A 25,513-nucleotide genomic window follows, 5' to 3' on the forward strand; every position below is an offset into this window, starting at 1 on the left:
AATTTGCTGGTTTTAGTGCCCCTCCCCCCTTTTAGCCAGGGGGCACTTGTATAATTTGTGTTTCAGTGCCCTCAAAAAAAAAAACAAGGGGACACTTGTTTGAAAATGTTTGGTGCCCCACCCCCCCCCCTTTAATCAGGGGGCACTTGATTTAATTGTATGCAATAAGATAGTTGTAGAGTGGGAGTGGCTTAGCCACTTGGGAGCTGTGAGCCTGTGGAGGAAATGTTGCAATTGCTGTCTGCCTGCAACCAGAGGGACAGTGAGTCTACAGGAGACCTACTGATATCAACACCTTGAGAGGGAGGAGAGGAAGAGCTACACTACTGCTACAGAGTTTGAGAGAGGGGAGAAACAAGCTGCATCATCTGTGTGGAAGGAGGGAGAGCCATTTGCAAGATCTACAGGTGGGTATTTTGGTGCACTCTCCCAAAAAGACGTTGATTTGTAGGGAGGAGGGGGGGAGGAAAGAAAAGACAGAGAAGGCCGGAATATCGTGTATGTGTATACGCACTAGGCCCCACACACTACTAAAAACAACCCTCCCCCATTGCCTGGCCCGGGACAGCTGAAACTGCCTGGGTGAAGTCTAACACATTAATTGACATTGTTAAGACTTGGTGGAGGACAGTGTCTGGGTGGTTCCCGCTATCCCGGGTGAAGAAGTCTTCTCCCCCTGCCAGAAGATTATAAAGACTTTGTTTTTGCCATCAGGAGAGTGCACACCTGCAAGCATCCACCCAACACTGTGAGCCCTCACCCCTCTCTGGTCCTCCTCTCTCTCTCTGAGAGGCCCCTCCTTCTCTTCTTTTTACTGATAAATTAAATTACTGAGCAGAGGGAAAAGGCCCCTTCCCCATTGTTAACAAGCAGGGGAGAGGGGTGCTTCATTAAGTGCTCCTTCTGCTCAATTAAAGAGGTCATTAAGAGCTTTAGGCCTGTGATTTGTGGTGAGTGTAGTTCTTAAAGGGACCCTGATAAGGTGAGTCCACTTCGCCGGTGGTGGGGCCAACAAAAACCTATGCAGGCGTCACAGCCACAGCGGCTGCTGCCGTTCCTGCTGCCCTGCCACCATTCAGGTTATTAACCAAAAAGAATGGGGTCAAGAGCTACACTCACCCCAACATGACCATCGAGGAGTGTGTGAGGGCAGTAGCTGGGGTAGTCGACCATTGTCACTGACTCCAAAATGTACGGGAAGGCTGTGTTGTTCCTGGGGTTGGAGCGGGCGGTGACCCTGGCCCTTAATTAAGGGCTCACGGTGGGCGGGACCTTCCTGCCGGTGGATCCCCCCGAGGCCACCGCGCAGAGACTCGTTATTTCCAACGTCCCGCCCTTTGTTCCCGGTGAGCTCCTCCTCCCCCACCTACGTCAACTGGGGGAGGTGAGGTCAGGGATAAATCTGATCTCGCTCGGCTTCAGGGAGGCCAGCCTCCGTCATGTGTTCTCCTACCACCGCCAGCTTTTTGTTCAGCTGGCGCAGGAGGAGGTGACAGAAGGGGCCTTCAACGTGGTCCACGAGGGGACTGCCTACTGCGTCTTCTGGGTGTTGGAAGGCATGCGGTGCCATGTCTGGAAGGAGGTGGGGTATGTCTGCAACAACTGCCCTGCCTCCAAGGCTGCAAAAACATCGAAAGTGGCCGAGGCTCATGCCATCGCCACTCCTCCTCCTCCCCCCCCCCCCCCCCCGTTACCATCCGCGTGTCGGGAGCCATAGATATGCGGGCGTCGTCGGGGGGGCCAATGCCATCTCGGCCTCTGGCGGGGGAGGGGGGCGGGGAGAATGTCCGCGCGGAAGGAATACGCGGAAGAAAACGAAACACCTACAGGCGAGTCCCCTCAGTGAGCCAAACAGCCGCATCACTGTGCTCGGCCCTATAACCCCACCGGCGAGCGCGGGGCATTCCGTGCCCGAGCCCTTGACCACACATGCTTCTGCGGATGGTATGATACCCACAGTCGGGCTCGGGCATGGGAATGAAATATAGAAGGAGGGAGCGGAGTCAGAGGCCTCGGTAGACATGGAGGTCTCCCTTCCTCCCTGTTCCTCCGGACAAAAAAGGAGGCACCACTCCGGGGAAATGAAGGAGGACCAAAATCCCTCTGTGCAGGAGGAGTTGGTGCCTGGCGTGGGTCCCGTGTCTCCCACCACCGCTCCCAACGTGTGTCGAAGGCGGGGGGGGGGAGGGGGGGAGACTGTCCCTCGGGAGGGTGAGGTAGCCAAGGCTATCCAGCCTGGGCCTCCCGAGGATGGGAAAGAAGACCTACCTGTTGCGGGGACGCCAAAAGAAAATATCGCCGCCGGGTCGAGCGTCCTGGGGACTGAGGCGGGCAAGGCCGAGGGGACTAAGGTGGGCGAGGCCGAAGAGGCCGAGTCCGAGCCCGCCCAGTCAAACCTCAACATCCCCCGGGATCTGCTCGACCTGGCGGAAAACAATTGCCAGGAAATCCCGCCCGCTGGGTCGGAGGGTGGTGGCGGGGAGGGTGAGGAGCCCTAATCTCCGTCCCTGACGTTGGCGTCGGGTGTCTTGGAGGAACTGGAGATGTATTTCGGCCCAGTTTCTCCATTCACCCCGGTGCTTGGGGTGGAGGGGATCCTCCGTCCGCTGCCGCTTCCAGACCCGGCACCCCAGGAGGAGCCCAGGGAGGACTCTGCCGTCGATCCTGGGGGTGTGATTGTGACAGAGGTAGGGCCGGATGGTGCGGCCGGGCTGTTTGCTGCACCCCATGTGGTCGACGGACTGGCCGTTGGTGGCGACCTCCCGGAGGAAGATGGTGGCTCGGTAGTGGGCGCGGGAGAGGATTTAGCTGGCGATGGTTCTCCTTGTGCCCCCCGCTGAGTCCCCCCTCATTCCCGCCAAGGAACTCCGGGACTTTATGGCAGAATGCCAAGGTCGCAGCAGTAAAGCCCAGTTGGCCCTGGTCAAATGCTCCGAGCCGGCGTTGCTCATCAGGTCCGTAAGCGCCGTCGTCAAAACCATGGGCACGGGCAGGGCCTTACCCAAAAAAGACAACCTTGAGCTGCACCGGCTCAAAACTTTCGTCGCTGGGTTGCTGAGGGAATGGAGGTCATCGCACGACTCCGCTCCCTCCCCACAGTAGTGTTAGTTAGCGGTTGCACTATGCTCTTGTCATGAAGATAACCATAGCCAGCCTCAACATCAACCGCGGCAGAGAAGCGCGCCATAGATTTAATAACTTTTCGCTCCTAAGGGAGGAGAAATATGCGGTGAGCTTCCTGCAAGAAACCCACACTATTCCTGGAGACTAGGCCACGTGGTTCCTGGAATGGCAAGGAGAGGTCTGCATGAGCCACCTCACCACCACTTCTTGTGAGGTGGCCATCTTGCTGGCCCCACATTTTCAGCTGGAGGGCGGGGGGGGTGTGGGGGGCCTGGGGGGAGGGGGGGGGTGTGGGGGGGCTGGGGGGCGGGGGGGGGGGTGTGGGGGGGCGGGGGGGGGGGTGTGGGGGGGCGGGGGGGGTGGGTGGGCTGGGGGGTTGGGGCGGGGGGATTTTAGCTGCACCCTCGAGGCGAGGGACCCCTCTTGCTTCGCTTCACTCCGTGTGCGGGTGGGGTCTGCGTACTGGCATTTTAACAACCTGCTGCTGGAGGACGAGCGGTTCTGGGATTCGTTCCATCGGTTCTGGTCCGACTGGAGAAGGAAGCGGGGGGCTTCCCCTCCTTGAGGTTATGGTGGGACATGGGCAAGGCTCATGTCCATCTCTTCTGTCAAGCATACGCGAGGGGGTCGACCAAGAGGCGGGAGGCCAGGGTGGGGCACCTGGAGAAAGAGGTGCTCGACCTGGAGTCCCGTCTCGGTCAAGTTGTCAAGGACCCAGCCCTGTGGACGGTGTACGAAGAAAAGAAGGGCGCGATGAAGAACCTGCAGCTTGTCGGGTCCCGAGGCGCATTCGTGAAGTCATGCATCCGGTTCCTCCGGGACCTGGACCTTGGCTCCCCTTCTTCTACTCGCTGGAAAAAAGACAGGGGGTCCGTAAGCAGCTCTTGACGCTACTGGCCAATGACTGATCTCTGGTCTCGGATCCGGAGGGCATCAGTAACAGGGCCCGAGACTATTATGCGGCTCTGTTCTCTCTGGATCCGTCCAGCGAGGAAATGCACAGTTTTGTGGGAGGACCTGCCAAAGGTCGGCCCGGAGGGCGCCAAAAAACTAGACTTCGCGGAGCTGACTGGTGCCCTTGACCAGCTCTCTAGGGGAAAGTCCCCGGGGCTGGACGGGCTGACCATGGAGTTCCACAGGGCATTCTGGGGGGAGACTATGCGCGGGTCCTGGGGGAAAAGTCTGATGACCGGGGAGATGCCCCTCTCTTGGCGCAGGGCAGTCATCGTCCTGCTGCCTAAGAAGGGCGATTTCTGCCGACTTAAGAACTGGCATCTGGTCTCCCTCCTCAGCATGGATTACAACATTTTTGCCAGGGTTATGGCTGCTCGCCTTGGCGCCATGCTGGACCACATTATCCACCCCGACCAGTCCTACATGGTCCCGGGCCGGACAATCCACGATAACATCCATCTGGTCCACCATTCCCAGAGGGCTGGTTTGTCGGTCGCCTTCCTTTCCCTGGATCAGGAGACGGCGTTCGACAGGGTGGATCATGAGTATCTTTTCAGGACTCTGAGCGCTTTTTGCTTCTGGACGCATTTCATTGCCCGGATCCGACTTTTGTATGCCGTCGCTGAGTGTCTGATTAAGGTTAATGGGTCTTTGACGGTGCCCCTTCGCTTTGGGAGAGAGGTGCGCCAGGGTTGCCCCATGTCCGGCCAGTAATATGCCATTATCTGTGGAATTCTCTGCCCAGGGAAGCAGTTTTGACTAGCTCATTGAATGTATTCAAATCACAGATAGATAGATTTTTAACCAATAAGGTAATTAAGGGGTATGGGGAGCGGGCGGGTAAGTGGAGCTGAGTCCACGGCCAGATCAGCCATGATCTTTTTGAATGGCGGAGCAGGCTCGAGGGGCTAGATGGCCTACTGCTGTTCCTAATTCTTATGTTCTTATATGCGTGGAGCCTTTCCTGCGCCTCTTGTGGAAGAGGTTGACTGGACTGGCCCTGCAAGGGCAGGGCGTGGAGGTCGTCCTCTCTGCTTACGCCGATGACGTGCACCTCATGGTTGAGGATCCCATTGACCTGCGGAGGATGCGTGAGTGCCAGAAGATTTACTCGGCCGCATCCTCCGCCAGGATCAACTGGGAGAAATGTTCCGGACTCCTGGTGGGTCAGTGACGGGGTGGACTCCCTGCCGGAGGAGTTCAGACCTTTTGCCTGGAGCACCACCCATCTATTCTATCTGGGAGCCTACCTTAGCCCCGACGAGGAAGCCTGGCCGGCGAACTGGCAAGAGCTGGAGGCCAAAGTCGCCGCTTGCCCAGGTTGCTGGACAGGACTGCTCCGAGTGCTGTCCTACAGGGGTCGAGCACTAGTCATAAACCAACTGGTGGCCGCTATGCTGTGCTGCCGCTATGCTGTGCTACCGGTTGGTCACTTTGATACAGAAGAAGCTGGTCAACTTCTTCTGGAACAACAGGAAGCACTGAGTCTCTGCTGCAGTTCTGAGTCTCCCACTTAGGGAGGGCAGTCAGGCATTGGTGTGCGTGAGCACCCAGGCTGTGACTTTCCGTCTTCAGACCCTGCAGAGATACCTGTACGTCGACATCCTCCTGGATGGTATGCGCTGACGACGTATTTCTTCTGCCAGCAGTACTGCCTCAATTACGACATGCAGCTCCTGTTTGTGAGCCTGGGAGGTGTCCGGATCGCCATGCGGGGGCTGCCTGTCTTTTACCAGGAACTCATCAGGGTTAAGTATGGAAGAACTCCACCAGACTGAGTACTGTGAGCTAAAACTGATGTGACCTTAGTCTCTTTAATACAACTCCAGAGTGCCTAAGCAGCATGGCAGACAACTTTTTATACTCCCTTGCACAAGGTGTGCAAGTAACCCTTGGGCCTCCAACAGTTGCGCCCTCTGATGGAAAGTCTTACACAGTTACAATGTTTACATACATAACATCACTCCCCCGCCTCCCCCCCAAAATCTTTGATACAAATTATTTACAAGTTGAGACGATCCGGGGCCCTATGCTCCCTTGTTGATCATCTGAGTTCAAACTCTGGTATGGGTGAGTTGGTCGGACCATTGCTGCACTGCGGCGCGGCTGGTCTGACAGGACTGTTGGGAATGGTGGGTTTATCCTCTAGATTGACAGCAAGGTTGATTGCTGGTTGGGTATGTGTTGGTGGATCGATGATGGTAATGTCCTCTTCAGGTTGTTCCTGGTTGTCGGTGAACCGCAGTTTGGTCTGATCCAAATGCTTTCTGCACGTTTGTCCATTCAATAGTTTGACTATAAACATTCGATTCCCCTCCTTGGCCAAGACAGTGCCAGCGACCCATTTAGGACCATGACTGTACTTCAGGACAAACACGGTCGTTAACATCAATGTCATGCGATACAGCCGTGTGATCGTGGTACATGTTTTGCCGGTGACGCCGGGTTTCCACATGATCATTTAGATCAGGGTGGACGAGGGAGAGCCTGGTTTTGAGTGCTCTCTTCATTAACAATTCTGTTATGTATCCTACGTGGCTACTGTTTGTAGTATCACAAGGTGTGCCACCAGAGGGCACAGCAGTGGGAGACTTGTAGGTTACCTGGCCTAGTATAAAAGGCAGGCCCCCAAGTGTGATCCTCACTCTGGAGTTATCAAATAAAGGACTAAGGTCACTACAGTTCAAGCACAACACATTGCCTCGTGGAGTCATTATTGGAGCATCCAAGGACATAACAATTGGCGACGAGATTACGGACTTTCACGTGTAAATGGCTACACTTGGTACGTTGCAGCAGTTCGCCAATGGTGATGATTGGGATGCCTTTGTGGAGAGGCTCAACCATTTCTTCACAGCAAACGATCTGACAGGAAACGACCCGGCCACACTGACTGGCAAGCACAGAGCTATCCTGCTAACCAGTTGTGGGCCCACCTTTCTATAGCCTCGTCAGAGACTTGCTGGCACCAGCGAAGACAACGACCAAGGTGTACAAGGAGCTCGTAACACTGATCCATGAGCAACTCAAGCCCAAGGAGAGCATCCTCACAGCCAGACACTGGTTCTACACCCACCAACGGCCCGAAGGCCAAGAAATCGCGAAATACGCCGCAGACCTCAGGAGGCTAGCGGCAGCATGTGATTTTGGTGACCATCTCAACGAAGTGCTGTGGGACATTTTGTCATTGGAATCGGCCATGAGGGCCTCCTTCTTAAGCTACTGTCGGCGGATACCACAGTCACACTGCAGAAGGCCATCTCCGTGAGGCAGGCATTCATGACCTCGACCTGTAGTTCCAGGCAGATGACTCGCCCTCAGGACTCAAACCCGGCAGGTACTGTGCACAGAGTGGCGCCTTTTAGAGGCTGGACTGTAGAACGCGAACCCTCTCAGGGAAGAGAGAACAGGTCCCTGAGTCCCTTAACTCAGAGTCCGCTGAGGGGGGCTAATCGAGTAGCTCCATGCTGGCGTTGTGGAGGGAATCACAGGGCTCACCAGTGCTGCTTTAAAGACTATGTATGCAAGGGCTGCAGCACAAAGGGCCACCTCCAGCGAATGTGTCAGAGAAATATGTGTCGATAAAGAGTCTGCAGATGGCCATGAATCCAGTGCGGATTATGAAACGATAGGCAGAGAGGCAGCTCAGCCCCACGATGAGGTATATGGCATGTTTACCTGCACCACCGAGTGTTCCCCGTTGAGGATGGAAGTCGAGATAGATGGTGTTCCAGTCTTCATGGAAGTGGACACGGGGACGAGCCAGTCAGTAATGAATCAAGAAGCCTTTGAAAGGCTATGGGACAATCCAAGCTGAATGACCCAAGTTGATCCCGGTTCAGGCAAAGCTGCGCACTTACACCGATGAACTTATCTCAGTCATTGGTAGTGCAAATGTAAAGATACTTCATGATGGCACGGTGCACAAGTTACCTCTGTGGATTGTCACAGGTGATGGACCAACACGACTCGGAAGAAGGTGGATGGAGAAGATCCATTGGAAGTGGGAAGACTTCAACCCTCCAGCGATCGACGTCCTTCGCGTTTGGAGGCACAGCAAGCCCTCACTTGAGGGTGGACCCGGCACCAGAGAGCAGACCAGCACAGCGCCTGAGGCACAGATTGCTCAGCATGACTGCGTGGAGATGATCCAGCTGAGACAACTTTAAGCACCTTCCAGGCTCCAGTGGCAGGACTCCGGAGGAAGAAAATTGGATCCAAAGGCGACTTCCCAGCTTCGGTGGCAGAACCCGGGGAGAAGAGGAGCACCGCAGTCAACATCGTGAATGGAGGAATGATAGTACCCAACCATGAGGTGATGCACTGAAGAAAAAGATGGCCCCTGTAAAGTCCTGTCCCCTCAGTACAGATTCACACGAGGCATGTAGTGAAGTCAAGGTCACTCTGGACCTGCACCTTTATTTCACAGCCTTGGAATGCTGCACTTGCCTGAGACCTGTGCTTATATACTTGTCCCTTGCAAGTGCACCCCCGGTGGTAAGGTATGCTGGTGGTTACAGGTCATATCTTATTACAGTCATGTATAGCATGTTGGGATACAGTTATATATAATAATGTAAGATGCATGACATCACCCTCCCCCAAGGTCTTATTGCCTTTATAAGTTCAGTCTTTCAGGTGGTCTCCGCTCTCGCGTGGAGCGTCTGAGTTGTGGTTCAGTTGTTTGCCTTGGTGTCTGTTTTTCTTTGGGTGTGGTGGCTGGTATCTCGCCTGGGCTGTCTGTTTTGATTGGTGTGACTGTTGTTGACTCGCCTGGGCTGTCCCTTTCCTTGGATTGTTCCCTCTGTCTGTCCACCAGGTGTGGTGCGAGTTCTACATTGTAGTCTGCCTCTGGTTCCGCAGTACTGTTGGTAAATCTGCTTTTGACTTGGTCTACATGCCTCCGGCAGGTTTTGCCATTGTCCATTTGTACTACCAGTAGCCTGTTTCCTTCCTTGCCCGTTTCTGTCCCTGCAAGCCATTTGGGACTCCTGCCATAGTTTAGTACAAACACTTTGTCCCCTATCTCATTCCATCTCCCCCTCGAATTTCTGTCATGGTACTCAGTCAGCTTACACCGCTTTGCCTCAACGATTTTGTGCATGTCTGGGAGGATTAATGAGAGCCTTGTTTTTAAAATCCTTTTCATCAACAGTTGCGCGGGGGGGGATCCCAGTCAGTGAGTACGGACGAGATCTGTATGCCAACAACAGTCGCGACAGGCGACCCTGCAGCATGGGACCTTGGATTTTAAGCATGCCTTGTTTAATGATTTGCACTGCTTTCTCCGCCTGGCCGTTGGAGGCCGGTTTGAACGATGCCGTCCTGACGTGATTTATGCGGTGGTCAATTATAAAGTCTTGGAATTCTGCGCTGGTGAAGCACGGACCATTGTCACTGACCAATATGTCAGGGATTCCGTGCGTTGCAAACATGGTTGCGAGGGTCTCCACAGTGGTGGAGGTTGTGCTCAAGTTTAAAATGGTGCATTCGATCCACTTTGAAAATGCATCTACAACTACGAGGAACATTTTGCCCATGAATGGGCCCGCATAGTATACGTGCACCCACGACCACGGTTTGGTGGGCCATGGGCTCAGTGGAGCCTCCCTGGGGGCATTGCTGAGTTGGTCACAAATGGTGCACCTTCGGACGCAGAGCTGCAAGTCCGCGTCAATACCAGGCCACCAGACGTGGGATCTGGCTATGGCCTTCATGAGAACGATCCCCGGGTGCTCGCAGTGGAGCTCCCGGACAAATGCCTCTCTGCCTCGCAGAGGCATGACTACTCGGCTGCCCCACATCAGGCAGTCTGCTTGTAGTGATAGCTCATGCATGCGCCTGTGAAAGGGTTTTAATTCCTCGGGGCAGGCATCGCGAGCCTCTGCCCAGTCACCGGTTAGGACGCATCTTTTTACTAAGGATAACGTAGGGTCGCTGGTCGTCCAGGCTCTGATTTGGCGAGCCGTTATGGTCGAATCTGTGGACTCGAAGGCATTGATTGCCATGACTATCTCACAGTCCTGTTCATCAGACCCTTCCGTGGTCGCCAGGGGTAGCCTGCTGAGCGCGTCGGCACAGTTGTCTGTGCCTGGTCTGTGACTTATGGTATAGTCGTAGGACGCCAGCACGAGTGCCCACCATTGAATTCGTGCCGAGGCGTTGGCATTTATTGCCTTGCTCTCGGATAGGAGGGACGTGAGGGGCTTGTGGTCGGTTTCTAATGCGAACTTGCCCCTGAAAAGGTATTGGTGCATCTTTATGACACCATACACGCGAGCGCCTCCTTCTCTACCATTCCGTACCCACACTCTGCCCGCGAAAGTGACCTGGTGGCATAAGCTATGGGTTGTAATTTGCCCGCACTATTGACATGTTGCAAAACGCACCCGACCCCATACGCTGACGCATCGCATGTGAGAACTAGCTTTTTACCTAGGTCAAAGAAAGTCAAAACATAATTGGAACACAGAAGGTTGCGTGCCTTATTGAAGGCGCGTTCCTGGGCGTCCCCCCAAAATCAATCGCACCCCTTCCTGAGTAGCACATGGAGAGGCTCCAGCAGCGTGCTTAAGTTCTGCATAAAGTTCCCAAAGTAATTGAGTAGCCCGAAAAAGGCGCGCAGTTCTGAGACATTCCGGGGCTTGGGTGCCAGGTGAATTACTTCTGTTTTGGACTTTGTTGGGCAGATTCCATCAGCGGCAATCCTTCTACCGAAAAATTCAACCTCGGTTGCGAGAAACAGGCACTTGGATTTCTTGACTCGTAGGCCTACCCCATCCAACCGCTTTAGTACTTCCTCCAAATTACGGAGATGGGAGTCGGTGTCCCTGCCAGTGATAAGTATGTCGGCTTGAAATACAACTGTCCCCGGGATGGACTTGAGCAGACTCTCCATGTTGCGCTGGAATATGGCAGCTGCCGACCTGATGCCGAATGGGCATCGATTGTACATGAAAAGGCCTCGATGTGTGTTGATGGTGGTGAGTAGCTTGGATTCCTCGGTCAATTCTTGCGTCATATACGCAGATGTGAGGTCTAATTTTGAGAAAAGTTTACCTCCAGCCAATGTGGCAAATAAGTCCTCTGCTCTGGGCAGCGGGTACTGATCCTGTAGGGAGACTCTGTTTATGGTAGATTTGTAGTCCCCACAGATTCGTGCGGATCCATCAGGCTTCATGACTGGGACGATGGGACTTGCCCAGTCGCTAAATTCCACAGGTGATATAATGCTTTCCCGCAGAAGCCTGTCTAGTTTGTGTTCAATCTTTTCCCTCATCACATAGGGTACAGCTCTGGCCTTGTGATGGACCGCTCTAGCATCCTGTGTGATGTAGATTTTGACTTTGGCCCCTTTGAAAGTGCCCACACCTGGCTGAAAGAGATGTTCAAATCGCATTATAACTGTTGAGCAGGAGGTCTGTTCCTCTAATGACATGGCATGGACATCATCCCATTTCCAGTTTAGTTTTGCCAGCCAGCTTCTCCCCAGCAGTGCTGGGGGGTCTCGGGGGACAATACACAGGGGAAGTCGGTTCACTGTCCGTTTGTGTGTGACAGAGATCATGGCGCTGCCGAGGACTGGTACGATTTCTTTGGTATAGGTCCTTAGTTTGGTGTCGACCCTTGTGAGTTTTGGTCTGTCTCTTTTATGCGGCCACAGTTGTTCAAATTGTTGAGCGCCTATGAGAGATTGACTCGCTCCTGTATCCAGCTCCATGTTGACAGATATCCCGTTGAGTAGGACCCTCATCATTATAGGAGGCGTCCTGTAGTAGGAGCAGCGGCCATTGATTGTGTTGACCCGCTATACATCGGTGTCCCGGGTACTGTCCCCACCATCTTCTGGTCCGCTTTCCGACCCATCTGATTGGTATACCAGCCAAGCTGCCGTTTTTTTGCACATGCGGGCCAAATGCCCTGTATATTCACAGTTCCTGCAAACAGCCTGCTGAAATCGACATTCCCTTGACGAGTGCCCACCCCCACACCTCCAGCACAGGCTGCTTGCAAAGAATGAGCTGCGTCTGGCTGATCTCTCTTGAGCTTCTCTCAGTTTGTAGTTGATGAGGTGTGAACGGCCGTTCCTGTGGCCCTTGATGGCTTCTGTTGCCACTGCTTTCTGTCGAAAGCCTGTTCTGCCGGTTTTGTCTGTGGGGGGTAGCAGCTTTTCTAATGCTGTGAACTCCTTGTTCCATTATTTCGTTAGTTGTCGTACCTGCATTGTAAATCAACCTCGTTTCTTCTTCCCCTACCAAGAATGTCTGTGCAACCAGTGCTGCTGCCTCTAAGGTCAGGTTCTTGGTCTCTATGAGCTTTCGGAATATGCCTGCGTGGCCTATTCCTTCAATGAAAAAGTCTCTCAGCATTTCTCTCCTCAGTTCATCGGAGAACTCACATAAACTAGCCAACCTCCGAAGTTCCACCACGAAGTCGGGTATGCTCTGGCCCACACAGCGTCTGTAGTTGTAGAACCTGTGTCTGGCCATGTGTAGGCTGCCCGCTGGCTTCAGGTGGTCTCTTACCAGTGTGCTCAATTCTTCAAACGACTTGCTTGCTGGTTTCTCAGGTGCCAACAGATCCTTCATTAAAGCCTATGTTTTCGAGCTACAGCTGGTCAAGAGATAGGCTCTTCTCTTGTCTGCCGTATCGTCGCCTAACCAGTCTTTGGTTACAAAGCTTTGCTGGAGCCTTTCTATAAAGTCCTTCCAATTGTCTCCCGCATTGTACTTTTCATCTGATCCGTTTGCCATTCTGTGGATTCTGTAATCCCATAACTCGTCGCCACTGTTAAGTCCTGTCCCCTCAGTACAGATTCACACAAGGCATGTAGTGAAGTCAAGGTCACTCTGGACCTGCACCTTTATTTCACAGCCTTGGAATGCTGCACTTGCCTGAGACCTGTGCTTATATACCTGTCTCTTGCAAGTGTACCCCTGGTGGTAAGGTATGCTGGTTGTTACAGGTCATATCTTATTACAGTCATGAATAGCATGTTGGGATGCAGTTATATATAATAATGTAAGATACATGACAGCCCCGGTCAGACCATGAGGTGCAGCGCTGATGGAATAACACGTGGCACCAAATGGAGAAGAGGATTGGGGTAAAAGAAAGCAAGGTTCTCTTAAAGGAGGCCTGCAATCCACTACAATTAAAGGGACAGTTTCACACACTCGAACAACGTAATAGCAAACTGTAAGTTATAGATAAAATGTGTAACTGATGATCAGAGTTGTGTACATGCAATAAGCAAGGAAAAGTTGTGTGATCATGTAAAATGTGTAATTGATCAGAATTGTGTACATGCAACCAGCGCGGAAAAGCTGCGCGATCTCGATCGGAGCCAGATTATTCACAATAAGTAATGAAAAGTTGTGCGATGTAGGATTTCAACTGCACACAGCCAATGCAGTGGGCAGACACCCATCGGGAGCACACGGGTCCAGTGAGCTACCCAATGCTGTAGCCTGTGTCCTGGGGACCAGAGTCATGCACCATGGAGTGTGGCCACAAGCAGCCAATACACAAAAGCTGCAGAGCAAGCGATCTCAGGAGAGCATCGGTATCGATACCCTGCCCATGATCGGCTCCACCTCTCAGACACCTGATGGCACTAACCGCCACGAGCCTGAAAGAGCAAAATGTGCTCAGGCGCAGCCCCCAGTCCCCATCGCCACCAAGGCCATACCCAGAAACAAAGGGTCACACGCTACAGTCCTCCCAAAGGGGACCGGGACCAGCCAGGATCCTAAACCAAACCAGGCTAGCGAGTCAGCAGTTCCCTGTGCACTGCTAGACGACAGCCCCTTAGGGAGCAGCAGCGACCCAGGCCGCAAAGAAAGGACAGGAAGGTCACAGGCATCTGTGAACCTGCCCGATGCTAGGAAACATGGCAACAGCCCCAAGAGCAGGCAACATGAGCCAACTGGGTTCCCACTGCCAGCACTGGGCACCGCGTCACCACCAGACTGCCTGGACACCATCCAACAGTCCTGGAACTAGTTTCTTCTAGCACACCGGTCACTGATCCCCAGCATGCATCGATAATATATATCACCAGTCTAACGCACCAGTCTCCCAACTGAACCACAAATAAATGCAAACTTGTTTTTCTGAACTTGAATGTATATGAACGCACTGAGCCTCCGGCACAACCTATATGTGGGAGGGGGAGAATGGAGTGGTCAGAGACACACACAAACAGCAACCACCAGCACTCTACTGCACCAACCACTCACCCAAGATTGAAATGACCTGCCAAGGGTCAACCAGATTGACTCTGCTCTGGGCTTAGCTCTATGTAGAGGCAATGTGTACTAAATGCTTGGGGGAAGAGTGATGTCATGTATCCTACATGGCTACTGTTGGTACTATCACAAGGTGTGCCACCAGAGGGCACAGCAGTGGGAGACTTGTAGGTTACCTGTACAGGTGTGCCTGGCCTAGTATAAAAGGCAGGCCACCAGGTGTGATCCTCACTCTGGAGTTATCAAATGAAGGACTAAGGTCACTACAGTTCAAGCACAACACACTGCCTCATGGAGTCTTTATTAGAGCATCCAAGGACATAACAAATGCAGCAAGGGGAACCCCAGTGAGCGAGTGGGGTCGTGTCCGGTAGCTGAGCAGAACCCAAGATAAGCCGGTCTGCACGGAGTCTTCCGTCTCGCGTTTCAAACTCTGCTTGATAGTTTGGACTGCCCGTTCCACTTGATCGTTGGATGCGGGCTTGAACGGGGCAGTCCTGACATGCTTGATGCCGTTGCGGGTCATAAACTCGTTGAATTCTGAGCTGGTGAAACATGGTCCATTGTCACTGACAAGGACGTCGGGCAAGCCGTGGGTGGCAAACATAGCCCGGAGGCTTGCAGTGGATGTGCTGGATGACATGATTACGCACTCAATCCATTTCGAGTAAGCATCCACTAGAACTAAAAACATCTTTCCGAGACAGAGGCCAGCAAAATCTACATGGACCCTGGACCACGGTTTGAGGGCCTTGACCACAGACTCAATGGAGCCTCCCTTGGTGCATTACTCAGTTTTGAGCACGTGTTGCACTGGTGTATGAATGACTCTAAGTCGGAATCAATTCTGGGCCACCAAACATGCGACCTGGCCATAGCCTTCATCATGACTATGCCTGGGTGGGTATTGTGTAGGTCGCGTATAAACATTTCCCTGCCTTTTTTTGGCAAAACCACGCGATTACCCCATAAGAGACAATCCGACTGGATGGACATTTCATCTTTGTGTCGGTGAAACGGATTAATTTCATCTTGCATTTCCCTGGGAACGGCCAACCAGCTCCCATTGAGGATGCAACTTTTTACAAGTGATAGCACAGAATCCAGGCTGGTCCAGGTCCTGATCTGGCAAGCGGTGACTGGTAACCCTTCGCTCTCAAAAGCATCCATGACCAGAAGCAAGTCTGCGGGCTGCGCCATTTCCAGCCCGGTAGTGGGCAGTGGTAGCCGACTGAGGGCATCAACACAGTTCTCCGTGCCTGGTCTGTGGCGGATAACATAGTCCGAGACGGACAATGTTAGTGCCCATCTTTGGATGCGGGACGAAGCATTGGTGTTTATACCTTTGCTTTCTGAAAACAGCGAAATGAGCGGTTTGTGGTCGGTTTCAAGCTCAAACCGAAGTCCAAATAGGTATTGGTGCATTTTCTTAACCCTATATACACATGCTAACACCTCTTTCTCGACCATACTGTAGGCTCTTTCAGCCTTCGACAGACGTCTAGACGCGTATGCAACCGGTTGAAGTTTGCCCGATACATTGGTTTGCTGTAACACACAGCCGACCCCTTACGAAGATGCATCATAAGCTAGCACTAATCGTTTACATGGGTCATACAGTACAAGTAACTTATTAGAACACAGTAGATTTCTGGCCTTCTCAAAGGCTGTCTCTTTGGATTTGGAGTAAATCTCGTCGTCACCCTTGCGTAGCAACATGTGCAACGGTTCCAGCAAAGTGCTTAACCTGGGTAGAAAGTTACCAAAATAGTTGAGAAGTCCCAGGAACGAACGCAGCTCTGTCACATTCTGTGGTCTGGATGCATTCTTGATGGCCTCTGCCTTTGAATCCATGGATCTGATGCCGTCTACCACAAACTTTCTTCCCAAAAATTCAACCTCTGGCGCCAGGAAAACACACTCTGAGCATTTCAGCCTGACTCCCACTCTGTCTAGTCAACTTGGAATCTCTTCTAGGTTGTGCAGGTGTTCGGTGGTGTCATGACATAGAAACATAGAAAATAGGTGCAGGAGTAGGCCATTCAGCCCTTCGAGCCTGCACCACCATTCACTACGATCATGGCTGATCATTCACCTCAGTACCCCTATCCTGCTTTCTCTCCATACCCCTTGATCCCCTTAGCCGTAAGGGCCTTATCTAACTCCCTCTTGAATATATCCAATGAACTGGCATCAACAACTCTCTGCGGTAGGGAATTCCACAGGTTAACAACTCTCTGAGTGAAGAAGTTTCTCCTCATCTCAGTTCTAAATGGCTTACCCCTTATCCTTAAACCCTGTCCCCTAGTTCTGGACTTCCCCAACATCGGGAATATTCTTCCCGCATCTAACCTGCCCTGTCCCGTCAGAATTTTATATGTTTTTATGAGATCCCCTCTCATCCTTCTAAACTCCAGTGAATAAAGACCCAGTCGATCCAGTCTCTCCTCATAGTTCAGTCCTGCCATTCCTGGAATCAGTCTGGTGAACCTTCGCTGCACTCCCTCAATAGTAAGAACATCCTTCCTCAGATTAGGAGATCAAAACTGAACACAATATTCCAGGTGAGGCCTCACCAAGGCCCTGTACAACTGTAGTAACACCTCCCTGCCTCTGTACTCAAATCCCCTCGCTATGAAGTGATGAATGGGCCTTGCATCGGGGACTAGATGGATCTGCACCTTGGCGCCTGTGAAGTTGCTGATGCCCAATTCGAATAGCGACTTGGGTGCACGAGGCATCATCCACTGAAGATAGTACTTTGATGTTGTCCCATCGAATCTTTTCCAGCTAGTTTCTGCCGAGTAGAGTTGGGCCATCGCCTGCTACAATCCACAGTAATAAATCATGCACAGCTCCATCGTAAGATACCTTAACTGCCACACTGCCAATGACTGGTATGAGCTCTTTGGTGTAGATGTGCAGCTTTGTCTGAATCGGGCTCAGTTTGGGTCTTTGCCTTGTTGTCCCACAGTTTCCCAAAAGCCTTCTGGCTCATAATTGACTGACTCGCCCCCGTGTCCAACTCCATTGATACCGGAATACCGTTCAATTTGACTTTCAGCATAATATGAGGGTTCTTGGTGGTGAAGGTGTGTACCCCATACACTACTTCCTCGGGTTGAGTTGCCTCTCGTTTGTTCTGCGTGATCCACGCCGGATCGATCATCCTTTGCCGACTCTGCCACGTGGTGAGTCGCAGCACTCTTGCACATTCGCTGGAGATGCCCCATTGTTTCGCAGCCTTTGCACACATAGTGCTTGAATCGAAATTGATGAGCTCGATGATTACCCCCACAGCGCCAACATGGTGCTAATGGATTTGCATTCACGCCCGATGGCGGTCTCGGAGTCATCCTAGGTCTTGCAGCTGCAGACGTATTCTGCCTGCTAGCGACGTTATTTTCTGCACAGTACTTGCCGGCGAGCTTCGATGCTGGGAAGATATCTGTCTGGTATTATCGCTCCATAGATATGCATGCCTGGGCTATCGTGATGGCCTTGCTCAAGTCTGGGGATTCGGCGGACAGCAGCTTGCGAAGAATGACCTCGTGGCCAATATCAAGCACAAAAAAGTGCCGCAGCATTTCCCCCAAAAATCCAGCAAATTCGCAAGTTCCCACAAGGCGTCTCAGGTCGGCGACATAACTCGTCACGTCCTGGGCCTCGGAGCGGTGTGCATGTAGAAGCGATACCTGGCCATTAAGATGCTCTCCTTCAGCTTGAGGTGTTCCCGAACCAGTGTACACATCTCTTATATGTCTTCTCTGTTGGTTTCTCCGGTGCTAGCAGATTCTTGATGAGGCCGTATATTGTGGACCCACACACTGAGGAGAATCGCCCTGCGTTTGATCGCTGTATCGTCCCCATCCAGCTTGTTGGCCACGAAGTACTGGTCGAGATGCTCAACAAAGGCTTCCCAATCATCACCCTCTACAAATCTCTCTAAAAGACCAAAGGCAGCCATGACCACGTGAAAGTTCGTAATGTGTTACTCATCGCCAATTGTTAAGTATGGAAGAACTCCAAAAGACTGAGTACTGTGAGATAAAACTGATGTGACCTTAGTCTCTTTATTACAACTCCAAAGTGCCTAAGCAGACAACCTTTTATACTCCCTTGCACGAGGTGTGCAGCTGACCCTTGGGCCTCCAACAGTTGCGCCCTCTGGTGGCAAGTCTTACACAGTTACAATGCTTACATACATAACACCACCAAGCGCAGTTCTCTCCCGTCTGGAGTGTCGGCTGTCCTTCGAGAGCTACTGCTCAGGAATCCATACTTCTACGAGCGCGGTTTTAAGTGGCAGGCAGATGAGAGGGCTGTGTTTGGCAAGATGACCAGGGTCAGGGACCTATCGATGGCGGAGGAGCGGGCTGGATGGCGCCTGAGGAGCTGGCATGGCGCCTATCCTGGCCCGACATCCGGCGCAGCCAATGCCATCGAGTCGCTAAAAACAGCACTGGGCCCTGACTCCATTTAGGTGTGTCGAGGATGCTCAAGGACATGGGGCGATCCCGTCCGAACTGACCCCCATCCGGAAGGAATTCCTCATCGGTGCCAAGTCCCGAAACTTCCCTCAGGAGCCGGCGCCTCATAACTTGAGCTTCCTCGGGGAAATACGCCCCGTGCCTTTCAGTTCTGCGTGGAGGGAATTCCTGTACGGGCTGCTCTTGCACATTCTCTACTTTGCCATCCTTGTCTGCCATCAGGACACAACATGACGCACCATCTTGCCGTCCGGAGGAGGCGGGGGTCCCCAATGGAGTGCTCTCTATGCGAGAGTCCTTTCTTTATTTATTGGGGACTTGGCCTGGAGGATGTTGCACAGAGCAGTCCCGTGCAATCGGTTTTTAAGTCGGCTCATTGACTCCCAGGCCTCTTGTAATTTCTGCGGTCTCGAGGCGTCCGTGTTCCATGTGTACACTCTGTGAGGTTGCAGCCCCTCTTCCAATATTTGAAGGGGCTGCTCCTCAAATTCTGGTTGCACTTCAGTCCCACATTCCTGATCTTTGGGCACCCTGTGCGGAGGGGAGCGGGCATGTCAGAAGACCTCCTCATGGGCCTGCTCCTGGGCATGGCCAAGGTGGCCATTAACTGGTCCAAGCAGCGGGCGGTCGAGGGGGTCGTTCAGCCCGACTGCCTGCCTCTCTTCCGCGGTTACATCCGAGCCACGGCCTGGAGCTCGTGGCTTTCTGCGAGAGGTGGACACTGGAAGAACCCCCGGCAACCAAATTTTAAATTAATTCTTGAATGTTTAAAGCTTAATTTGAGTAATTTTGTCGGTTTAGTGCCCCTTTAATAAGGGGGCACTTGTATGTTCAACCAAAAATAGTTGTGGAGCTGTTGACCCTTACAAAAGGGGGCACTTGATTTTAAAGTTATACTTAAAATAGTTGTAGAGCTGTTGCTGCACGGAGGGGATTCCTGTCTGGGCTGCTTTTGCACACCCTCCATTTTGTCATCCTCACAACCGGAACGGGTGGCTGCCGCGTTCCACCTGTCAGCCACCCAAAGGTCAAAATCGGGCCCCATGTGTATATTTGCTGTAATAAAAACAGAAAATGCTGGAAATCTCAGTGGGTCAGGCAACATCTGTGGACAGAAAAACAAAGTTAACGTTTCGGGCTGGCTGTTTTACGATAGGAGGCGACCACAGCTGTGCCCAATCTTGTCTGTACTCAACATCTACACATCTTCATGTTCCGTTACAATAACAACTTGCATTTATACCCTTTATAATGCTTTTAGCGAAGTGAAACATCCAAATGTACTTCACAGGAGCGTGATTAGAAAAAACTTGGCACCGAGCCAAAGAAGGAGACATTAGGGTAGGTAACCAGAGAGGTAGGTTTTAAGTAGCATTTTTAAAGGAGAGGTGGACAAGTGAAGAAGTTTGGGGAGAGAATTCCAGAGCTTAGGGTATAGATGGCTGAAGGCATAGCCGCCAATGATGAGGCGAAGGAAATGGACGATGCACAAGAGGACAGATTTGGAGGAACACAGTTCTCGGAAGGTTGTTGGACTGGAAGAAGTTAGAGATAGGGAGTGCCAAGGCCATGGGGGATTTGAACACGAAGATTTGTATGTTGGTAGGCTGTTTTTTTTTAAAGTTTAAACCATAAATCAAGTGCTCCCTTATTAAAGGGGAGGAGGGCGCTAAAACCGACACATTAAACAAATTAAACTTTTGACAGTAAACTTAATTCAAATTAAAATTTGTGGTAGGCTGTTTTACAGTGGGAGGATATCACCGCTGTGTCCAATCTTGTCTTTACTCAGCAGCTGCATGTATTTAGGTGTCATTAGCCAATAATCAAACTCTGGCTGATTTTGTTCCCGAGCCCAGGAGCATCGGGATCAATTACAACACTGTTGGGGATAGAACCTGGAACCTTCTGAGCCTATTGGCTGAACTACAGGCTGCATTTACCAAATAAACTATCTGGGAAACTCAGGAAAATTACCTTGCCATAAATTGGTCTGAAGTTCCCTGCTACTTTAGTCATTAATGGTTAATAAATCAAAATAATTTTCATTAATGGGATTTGTACATTTAAAAAAAAAGAGGGCTGTCAGGTTGGCTACAAATCAGCCAGCACTAAGCATACACTATTGATGCACTTTTGTAAAGCTACTAGAATACCTCCCATGGTGTTGCTCACGGTACTGGATACAGCGGCCTGGAAATCCCTGCCTCCCTGGGTCCGTACGAAGTTTCTATGGATCCGGGAAGACATTGGAAAAGCTGGTTTTCAGTGCACAATGCAATGCACATGCGCTGTAAACCGGCTTTTCTGATCTGTCAAGCTGGAGCTGTGACGGAGCTTGACAGATGATCTGCATCTCGGGAGCAAGGACATTTGCTTGGGTAAGATTGCGGTATTTATCCAGCTCTTGCCCAGCAAATGTCCTCAAAATTCTTGCGCCTGAAAAAGCTGGCGCATAGCCTACTTTTACAGGCATCAGTGTTTAAAAACATACACAAATATAATTAAATTAAATAATCACGTTTTATTGTTTAAAAACTCTGCCCAAACCTAACCTTAAGGTAAGTTTATTTTTAACCCAAATTACAAAACGTTTTTAAAAATCGGGAAAATATTGTTTTTTTTCTAAGGCATTTATTAACTTTAATTTTAATTATGTGAGGTCTGTTTTTTATTTTTTATTAGTGTGTTTGTTTTTTTTCCCCATTAATAGCAATGAGAACTCGTGGATACGGAGTTCTTATTGCTATTAATGAGAAAGTTGTGGAATACTGTACCTGATTGGCTGAGCAGTCACACGTGACTGTATCTTCTGCGTGGGAACCCTCCGGATGGGAGCGTGCTTCACAGTGCAGGAAGAGAAGGCCTCCCCAACGAAATCACAGGTTCCTCCTGGACCACCAAGTAATTCCGTAGAAATGTTTCAGGTCGGAGGCAATTGCCTGCGGGAAGCCTCCGACCGCAATTTCAGCCCCAATGCCATCCAATACTGCAGTCTATAACTACAATGTCACAAGGACCTATTTACATAGTGAATGATAAATGTTGACATAACAAGTTGCACTAAAAATGGTGACAATAAGTAGTGAGGCTAGTGAACAGGAAATATGATCATACATAAGATTTTTAATATAATAATAGATGTGCAGATAGATTTCTCATATTAGTTGGGCAATGATAAACTGAGTAAATGCAGCATTTATACAGGTGAGTACCACAGGTTTTGTTTTAAATCAATGTCTAGATAAAGGGGCAAGGCCCATATATAGGTCAACATCAAGGTTGGGAAGAAAAAACAAGTAGTAATGGCTGGATGAAAACAAGGTAGTGTTTTAAAAGTCTTTGGGGGGCAAAAGTCAGTAGCGCCTATATGGGACATTAACTTTTTAAAGTTTGAAGCCAGGCACAAATGATTCTCAACTTCAGCTAAATTGGGATTTAGTGCAAGGAAGGGGCATGGTAAATGAGGTGCTAATGATCTCAATGGGGTGCTATTTGGAGAGTGCTACCCAATTTCAGCTGACTTGCATTCAGCAATCATCCTTCAATCCTTCACATTGGTTGATTCCAGCTCTTAAAGGGGTGGTAATATCAAGCTGCACCTGCTCATTTTCAGCATTGCTGTACTTGAGTGAGGAACATGCGGTGTCCACCAGTACGCTCGTGGCCTTCTGCAAGAGGTGGGTGCTGGAAGGACTAGAGTGCATCATCCCCCCCCACCCTCCCCCCCTCCCCCCCTCCCCCCCTCCCCCCCCCACCCAGCAACCAAATTTTAATTTGAACCACATAATGTCTAAAGTTTAATTTGTTTAAGTTAGTCGGTTTTAGTACCCCCCCCCCTTGAATCAGGGGGTGCTTGATCTAATGGTTTATTGTTTTACAGATGCAACTAAAATAGTTGTAATTGAGTGAGACGTCGGAGCTGAACTACTGAGAGAACTTTGCTGAGCTACTGAGAATTTTATGGGATGGCTGGGGCAAATCCTGCTGCAAGGCAGAGGGCCACGTGCTTCAACAATGTGGCATTGGAGACATTGGTGGGGGCAGTTGAGAGATGGAGGGGATCGCAGTTCCCTGCATCTGGAAGGAGGCCATTGCCACAGGTCTTCAGGGCGATGTGGCCCGAAGTGGCTAAGGAGGTGTCATCCAGCACTGTAGTGGATCGAATACTCACACAGTGCCGCAAGAAGTTCAACGACCTCAATCAGGTGGTCAAGGTGAGTACATGCTCCTACATACCAGCCTCTGAACCTCTGTCCGTGCACACTGAGCAAACCACCACTCCCCCACCACTCAACCACCAAACATGCAGCTACTCAGACTCACGCCTTGCCTATATTCATAGCTATTCAACCACGGCAGGCATATCTTCCAGATACATAGCTGGACTCTTACTCACACACAAGTTCCTTTCTTTTGCAAGCAAAGATGGCACATAATAGGAGGGGAGCAGAGGACTGGAGGGGGTGAACCACAACTGCAGTGACCTGGAGGAGCGCGTACTGCGACTCATTCGCCTGCGGGTGGTGGGCGCTGTGGCTGGCAGAGACGTCGACCCCGCTGGGGGCAACAACGGTATCTTTATCCCCTCTACTTTTCTCATCCCAGTTCCCCGTCAAACCAGAAGGCTTTATCTCTTTCCACCTCCTGATACTGTCTGCCTTCCTTGCTCCATTCCTGCCCCTGTGCCATCACCTTAACGTGAGTCTTGTGCCACTTATGCTTTCAAATAATCAGCCAGCAGATGTGCAGCCTGTACCTGAGCCCCCCAAGCAAACTCAGGAGGAGGAGGAGGAGGAGGAGGAGGAGGAGGATGAGGACACAAGTACTATATCATTGAGCTGGTGCCTGCGGGTGAGAAATGCAGAGACTGGCCCTACACGGTCCTTAAAGGTTAGGTTAGCAGAGGGGTCAGCACTGGGCGATGCACGGGGCCTAACGGGCTGCAGCAAGGTCAAGGGGAAAGGGTAGCTTGGGAACCAGTTTCCCGGAGGGCAGGTTTGTGCGTGAGTTCTGCTGCACAGGACTCCGATATGAGGACCTCGATAGGGAGGCGTTCATAAGAAGGATAATGGCCATGCACTCCGACATGATAGGTGCAATGGCAAGGGTGCCTGACAGCCTCTCCGCCATGGTAAGGAGCGTGGAGGAATCTGCCTCCAACATTGTACAGAGCTCTGCGCACACCATGGAGCCCATCATTTCCAGTCTGCAGACAGTGAAGGACTCGCAGAGAGACCGTGCAGATCCAGACCTCATGAAGTGTGTCATGGGCAATGCGGCAGCTTCCATTGCAGCACAGGTGGAAGCAATGCAACATCTTGTCTGCATTACAGCACCAATAGTTGGTGCCATCGAGTCTTAGACTGCTCTCATGCAATGCTCTGACTGCCATCGCCGTTGGGTCCACCACAGTTCATCGGGGACCTCACGGCGTCACAGCAGCCCACCAATCTGTGCTTCAGCAGATTGGTGGGGATGCTGAGGTGTTTCCCCGGGGGAGTCGCAGTGGGTCAGTGGAGCAGGAACCTGCTGTCCTCTCAGGATGACCGCATTCCTGATCCCACCACTGCCACTCTGCCATTGCACTTGTCGCTGCCTGTCACCCAGCCAACCCGGATTGCTGCCGCCACCCAGCCTGAGGTGGTGTAGTCTACAGCTGGGCCTTCCAGGCCCAGAGCTGGTAGAGGACATCCTGTAAGGTCATCTGTAGTCTCGCCCTGACTTACAGCAGTCTTCCACCAGCCGTGCTGCAGCCACAGAGGACACACTGCGGAGGAGTTGTAGAATATTTAAACCAAAGAGGGGATATAGGAAATGCACAAGGGTGATTCATAAATACATTTGTTCTTTATGATACTGTTAATTGATATCACACAAATTTGAATTGGTATGTTTCATCTTTGCTGGTGTCTCTCATTTCAGTTTTGGGGCATTGATGTGGTGATGGGGATGTCCAGAGGAACCGGGAAGTGGGATGGAATTCACTGGAACCAAAATCTGATGAGATGGTCGTGGACTGCCCTTCCAGAATCCCGATTGTTTGCCTGCCTCCTCCATTGCTGGTGTTGCTGCTTCTGCCATTCCCCTTCCTCCTCCTGCTCCTCCTCTTCATCCTCCTCCTCCTCTTGCTCCTGGGGTGGTGGAGCTATGCCTGATGGCAATGGCTGCACCTACATGATGGCCAAGTTGTGCAGCTTGCAGCAGATGACGATGAATCGGAACACCCGCTCAGCTGAGTATTGGAGGAAAACTCCTGAACGGTCCAGGCAACATTTAATGAGTTGGTCACACTGCAGGTAAGGGTTAGGACAGCTAGTGAATGGGTGACCAAGAGATAAGGCAAGAGCAGGAAGGTAGTGCAGGAGCCCCCTGCAGTCATCTCCCTCCAAAACAGATATACTGTTTTGGATACTGTTGGGGGAGATGACTTACCAGGGGAAGGCACCAGCAGCCAGGTTCATGGCACCATGGGTGGCTCTGCTGCACAGAAGGGTGGGAAAAAGAGTGGGAGAGCTATAGTGATAGGGGACTCCGTTGTAAGGGGAATAGATAGGAGTTTCTGTGGCCGCAACCGAGACTCCAGGATGGTATGTTGCCTTCCTGGTGCAAAGGTCAAGGATGTCTCGGAGCAGGACATTCTGAAAAAGAAGGGTGAACAGCCAGTTGTCGTGGTGCACATAGGTACCAATGATC

At 51.5% G+C, this 25,513-nt stretch overlaps 1 protein-coding gene across 1 annotated transcript in view; it reads left to right on the top strand.

Moving 5' to 3' along the window:
* The first annotated feature begins 308 nt into the window (after positions 1–308).
* The window catches only part of LOC139269136 (uncharacterized), a 76,443-nt gene continuing 51,238 nt past the window's right edge, over positions 309–25,513 (top strand). Inside the window, exon 1 of the mRNA XM_070888237.1 lies at positions 309–407. The gene's annotated coding sequence lies outside the window, so the exon portion shown is untranslated. The remainder of the gene's footprint in view (positions 408–25,513) is intronic.

Source organism: Pristiophorus japonicus, chromosome 8 (assembly GCF_044704955.1).
Source record: "Pristiophorus japonicus isolate sPriJap1 chromosome 8, sPriJap1.hap1, whole genome shotgun sequence".
NCBI classification, from domain to species: domain Eukaryota; kingdom Metazoa; phylum Chordata; class Chondrichthyes; family Pristiophoridae; genus Pristiophorus; species Pristiophorus japonicus.